At 35.6% G+C, this 6,238-nt stretch overlaps 1 pseudogene; it reads left to right on the forward strand.

Annotated features, from left to right (window-relative positions):
* The first annotated feature begins 3,912 nt into the window (after nt 1-3,912).
* Nucleotides 3,913-4,409, forward strand: LOC109389934 (40S ribosomal protein S14 pseudogene; annotated as a pseudogene).
* Nucleotides 4,410-6,238: the final 1,829 nt, after the last annotated feature.

Consider the following 6,238-nt stretch of genomic DNA (forward strand, 5'->3'; position numbering starts at 1 on the left):
AAAAAGTTTTAAAGTAATTTTCATCTATGATATTTTTTAAAGAATCAAAATGAGTGTGGGGCGAATAACTGGATCTTCTACAAGTATGTTGTTTTCACAACACTTTTATTTTAAATTCTATATGAAGGAGTGCAATGTTTAATTTTATATATCAATTCCATGTAATATCTCTCTACCTATCATTGATCTGTTTATCTCTCTATCATCTATCTATCTATCTATCATCTATCTATCTATCATCTATCTATCTATCATCATCTATCATCTCCTACTGGTTATTTTTCTCTGGTGATTGCTAACTAATGCAAGTGGCAAGCTGCTACATTGTCAATGATTAGGGCCAATTGGTTTAATGGTAGTTTTGCTTTAGGACACTTGAGGATCACTTTGGGAAATGTAACCTGAATTAACTTTGTGTCTAGGGCATGTATACGTAGATTCTGCCAATCATCTTCATCAACAGAGCTGTCATAGGACTGCCTTAAAGGTGAAGCAGAAGCCTGTATAGTGATGGAGGAATGGAAAAATCAGTGGAAAGAATAGAATTCTAGGAAATGAAAGCAGCACATACAAACCTGGATGCCTGAAAAATTGTAACTTGTTTACAAAAAAAACCATATTAATAGGAGACCCTATACAAGAATGATTGATTGCTCTAAGAAAGTATCAGCTCATTGAATGATTTGGCAAGTATGGTATGAAGGAAGATTTCACCATATTTCCTTGGAGGACCTCTACTTCCTTAAAGGTAAACATACGTAGAGGTTTTCAGTTATTAACAGGTTGTCTGTATTATTATGTTAATTAATTGTGTAGAAGAATAAATACAAAACTGAATATGAATTCCATACATTGATAGGCCCTAAATAAAAAAAAGACATTTATAAATTACATACAAACAGGAATACAAATCCAATAAAACTCTAATTAAGCACAATTAATTTTAGATGATGAATGATTGTGTTTTGTTGAAACTAAATTGCCACTTGAAATGTGAATAGGAATATGGCACAATGCTGTTTAGGGACTGACAGCAGGTGGTCTCAAGTTTGGAATTGCTCAACTACTTGGCATCTGACACAAATCTCCTACCACTTGTTTCTTTTTGACCCATTGTCAAACATTAATTAGTACACATACCCTAATGTCTTTTGAATGCGGCTTTATTTACATATTAATTCTGTCTCTTTTGTTTCCTTTTTAGCCTACTACAATAAGTATGGTGTCACCTAGGTCTAAATTGAATAACTATAATTTCTTGTGATTTTAAAATGGAAACCTACACTTTGAAAGTTCTGATACTGAAGGATGCATAGCAGTCCCCCCTTATCTGTGGGGGATATGTTCCAAGACCCCCAGAAGAAGCCTAAAACTGTAGATAGTACTGAACCCTATAGATATTATGGTTTTTCCTATATATATATGTACCTATAATAAAGTTTAATTTATAAATTAGTCACATTATGAGATTGACAATAACTAAGAATGAGATAGAAAAGTTTTAAGAATGTACTGTAGTAAAAGTTATATGACTGTGCTCACTCTCTCTAAACATCTAACTGTACTGTACTTATCCTTCTTGTGATGATGTGAGATGATAAAAATGATGAGAGGAAATGAGGTGAATGAGACAGTAAGTGAGATAAGGGTTAACTGAACACAAACACTGTGATAACAAGAAAGTGGATCTGATAACTCAGAGGGCTACTAAGTGACTATCGGGTGGAGAGTTTTGTCCAGTGTGAATATCTTGGACAAAAGGATGATTGACAACCTGGGTGGGACTGAGTGGGGATGGAAGGAGGTTTCATCACTCTACTCCACATGGCTCAAAATTCAAAGCTTTTGAATTGTTTATTTCCATTTAATATTTTCAGACTGCAGTTGACCTTGGGTAACTGAAGCCACAGTGAGTGATACCACAGATACCAGGGTGGGGAGGGGCGGGCACTGTATTTGTGTATCCTAGAGAAAATGTGAGTCCCAATTGGGAGAAACTGTTATAGAACTTTTTATTGTGGTCATTTTATTATTCTGAGATTATTTTAGTCCATATTCTTTTTGTTCTCCTTGTTTCTCATATTTTCTGCAGGATATAAACATGAAATTGAGAGATGCAATAGAATGTGTCATAGAAATATAATGGACTACATGATCCAGCTTTAGCGATTGTATTTGATTTTATGAATATAAGTGGAGGTTGTGCACTTATGCACAATTCAATTGAAAAAGACAAATCCGTGTCATCCAGGGACTCTCCCCAAAATAAGAATGAGTTTAAGTGGAGTGATGACCTTCCAAATGAAGAAAGGTCAATGAGATAAGGCACTATTTAACACATCTCTAAATGTCTCCATTTTGGCAAAATTCCTAACAAGGAAGCAAGAAGTGGCATTGAAGTGTCTCATTCTTACCTTGATGAGCCCTTAAAATGTAATTTACAGTTACTCTTAATTACTAAATACTCCACAAGTGTTGACTACTTTTGGCTTACAGCAGCCACACAGTCAAATGATGATGAATGGATGTAATGATCTTCTCTGTTTTAACAGGAATTTAGTGTTAAAGTAAAAAAAAATATATTTAAGCTAATCTGAATGACTCCCACTTGAAGTTTTAATAAACTGCCAAACAATGTGCTAAAACTCAAGTGAAAGAGTTATTCCAAGAAGACAGATATTTTTCCAAGGAACTAAGTGGTTTCCTTCAAGAGGAAGTGATCATTTGGCATGATTTCCAAATGTGTTATTTGTATTAATTATCTAGATTCTACAAATTCTTGCTTCATATTGCTAAGAAACTTGGTAACTAGCAATGAATTAAAATGTCCTGAGAGTAAGACAAGCATTCCCTAATTATACTTGGATGAAAAGTCTTTTTTCTGAAGTGACGTCATATATGCCATATATATCTCATGATATACATGTGTATATTGGTATACATTAGCTGTTTAAGGTCTACATGGTGGCCAAAAGCAAAACAACAAAACAAGGCAAAAACTAACTAAAAAACATTGGCAGGCTAGATGGTACATATGGATGTGGGTGGTAGTGTTTGAACAACAGATCTGGTTGTCCCTAAGGGAACATTTCAGGAAAAAATATTTATACCAAACTAGTGTATTGCGTTACACAGAGTGAGGGTTTCTACCAAATATTTGTATATTACCAAAATTATAACCTTTGCTATTGTTGGCTTGGTGCCCTTGAGTCACATTTGTGAGACAGACTTTTAGAAGTTGTCTTATTCTCTCTTTCCCCACACATTTCAAATTTTGTTTTTCTTATATAGACTTAGTTTAAAGATATTGAGTTTGCATTATTTTATATATATATATTATATACATGTATATTATATATAATATATATATATATATAATTTATTTCACCCAGCCCATTATATGAAGCAAACAAGCAGAATAGATATATTTGAGATGCATTATGTAAAGTGTCCTAAAAAGCTCACTTATTTTCCTTTTTTTCTCACTTGAAAAGTGAGTTTGAAAGTTTCTCTAATTCAAATATTAGAGAGATAATTAGAGATCATGTATTAAGGGTTTGAAATCAGAGGGATATATGAGTATGTGCCAATCTACTTCAAACTCCTGCAAACTTGGTGAATTTGGGCAATTTGTTAAATTATGTGAGTTACATTTTCTCATTTGTATGATTATACCTACTTCATTAGGCTATTGTGAAGAAAGGAGTGATAATGTTTTTGATACAATATACATATAACAGTGCCTGGCTCATATTAATTTCTTTTAAAATGGTAGTGCTGATTATTAGGACATCCCTTTACTGTTCACATTCCTTCAAAATGTAAACCATTTATTGAGCTTTAAGGAAATATGCTAGATGCTGTGTAAAATAAAAAGATGCCTAATAGCTTTCCGGTGGTGGAGTCTGGAAAAGACACACAGAAATGGCGCCTCACGAGGGGAAGGAAAAGAAGGAAGAACAGATCACCAGCCTCGGACCTCAGGTGGCTGAAGGAGAAAACGTATTTGGTGTCTGCCACATCTTTGCATCCTTTAATGACACTTTGTCCGTGTCACTGATCTTTCTGGCAAGGAAACCATCTGCCATGTAACTGGTGGGATGAAGGTAAAGGCTGACCGAGATGAGTCTTCTCCATATGCTGCCGTGTTGGCTGCCCAGGACGTGGCCCAGAGGAGCACGGAGCTGTGCATCACTGCTCTCCACATCAAACTCCGGGCCACGGGAGGGAATAGGACCAAGACCCTTGGAGCAGGGGCCCAGTGAGCTCTCAGAGCCCTTGCCCACCCAGGAATGAAGATCGGACAGATTGAGCATGTCACCCCCATCCCCTCCGATAGCACTGGCAGGAAAGGGGGTCGCCGTGGTCGCCGTCTGTGGACGGGACTCCAAATTACTGTTTTCTGTTAATAGATGGTCTTTGAGCTAAAAAATAATAAAAATAAATAAATAAATAAATAAATAAATAAAAAGATAGCTAATATAAGAGAATCTTAGATATAAAATAAGTGACTATAGAAGTACTAAGGTGAAGAGAGAAACATACTTTGTTCTAATTAACATAGTTCAATCCATTTAATTTGAAAAATAAATACTTTGTTATATATTATTATCACTATCTCTCTTCTAATGGATAAGAAAACTGAAGTCTAGACATTCACACAGGATCCTAACCAAGGCCCAGTTTTGCAATATGTGCTTTCTCACTGATATGCTATCTTTGTCTGGGTGAATTCGACCCAAGGGGCTAGGGGATATCTACCCTCAGGTTTTGAAGGCTATACCTTCAAACTTAACCTTCATGAGATTAAATGAGTAGGAAGATGAAAGATATTTACAGGATAACGGACATGAAAAGCTAAGATATAGGTGGTTGATATTTCATAAATTATTTGGATATTGGGATGTATACCCATATTATTGGAATATGGAATGTGAAGAATGAACTTGAAGAATGATATTCAAACTCTACTAGATTTGGATGACTTTGAATGCTCTGTTATGGGTTTGTACTTCATACCAAAAATAACCATGAAAGGTTTTGAAACTGCCTATCTAAAACATATGTGTGATAGAATGACAAATACCGTAAATTGGTGAGGCAATTGTCCTGACAGGAAATGATAATGACCTTAACATGTCTCTATAGATATCAAAGCACTTTCACAAATCTCATGATATTGCTCCCTACTTGATGATACATTGGAGCAATCAAAAGAGAAAATAGAAGATGTACCCATATATTTTGTCTGCTCTAAAATGACCATGGATGAGCCCTCTGTTCTCCCACGTGAGCCAATTCCTCCATTTCTGCACCAATTTTCATCTTCTCAGGGATTTCGCTCCAAGCAATTTTTGTCACTCTCTTCTGGATCATCAGTGGTTGGCTCTCTGTTGAGCATTGCAATTAGCAAACAAATATGCTGTTATTTTTAAACAGATAAATACACACACACACATAATTTGCTTGTTCTTGTTTTTTCCTCACCAGAATATTGTTGTATTCTGTTGTTGATATTCCCATTAACAATGAAAGCCCTTGAACAAATTGTCTATACTCTGTCTCCAAATCTCCTCCTATTCTCTCTGAAGTCCAAGCCGGTCAGGCTTTTACTTCCTCCTCTCATTCCCATAACACTACTCTTGTCAAGACTGATGAACCCAAGGCTGACTCAGGTTGTTGAATACAGTGGTCAATTGTATGCCCATCAGCAGTATTTTAGCTACTTGATCACTCCTTTCTCATTTATATATTTCTTTACTTGGATTCCAGGACTCTCTGAGACTGATTGATCCTTTAGTATCATTTGCTAACTTTCATTTTCCTTCAAAATTTCTTAATTTTGGAGCACCCTGGAATTCAGTCTTTGGATCATTTCTCTTCCCTACCTATATCTTTAGTGGTCTTATCTGGTCTCATGGCTTTAATGAATGTACAAATGATCCCAAATTTGTGTCTCCAGCCTAGAGTCCTTTCCCTGAATTCCAATTCTACACATCCAACTCCTTCCTTGATATCTCTCCTTGCAATGTGTAATTCATATCCAAAATCAACCTATCCAAAAATCAGACTGACATCCACAATTAAAATAAAACAATCCAAAACAAAACCAAATGATCCACTTGCAACCTCCTGCCTCTCAGTTGATGCCAAGTCTATCCTATCAGCAGCTCAGACCACAACCACAGAGGTCGCCTTGAGTTTTCTTTTTTTTTCTTTCAAACTCATTCAATCTGTC

The sequence above is a fragment of the Hipposideros armiger genome, unplaced genomic scaffold (genome assembly GCF_001890085.2).
Source record: "Hipposideros armiger isolate ML-2016 unplaced genomic scaffold, ASM189008v1 scaffold_251, whole genome shotgun sequence".
NCBI classification, from domain to species: domain Eukaryota; kingdom Metazoa; phylum Chordata; class Mammalia; order Chiroptera; family Hipposideridae; genus Hipposideros; species Hipposideros armiger.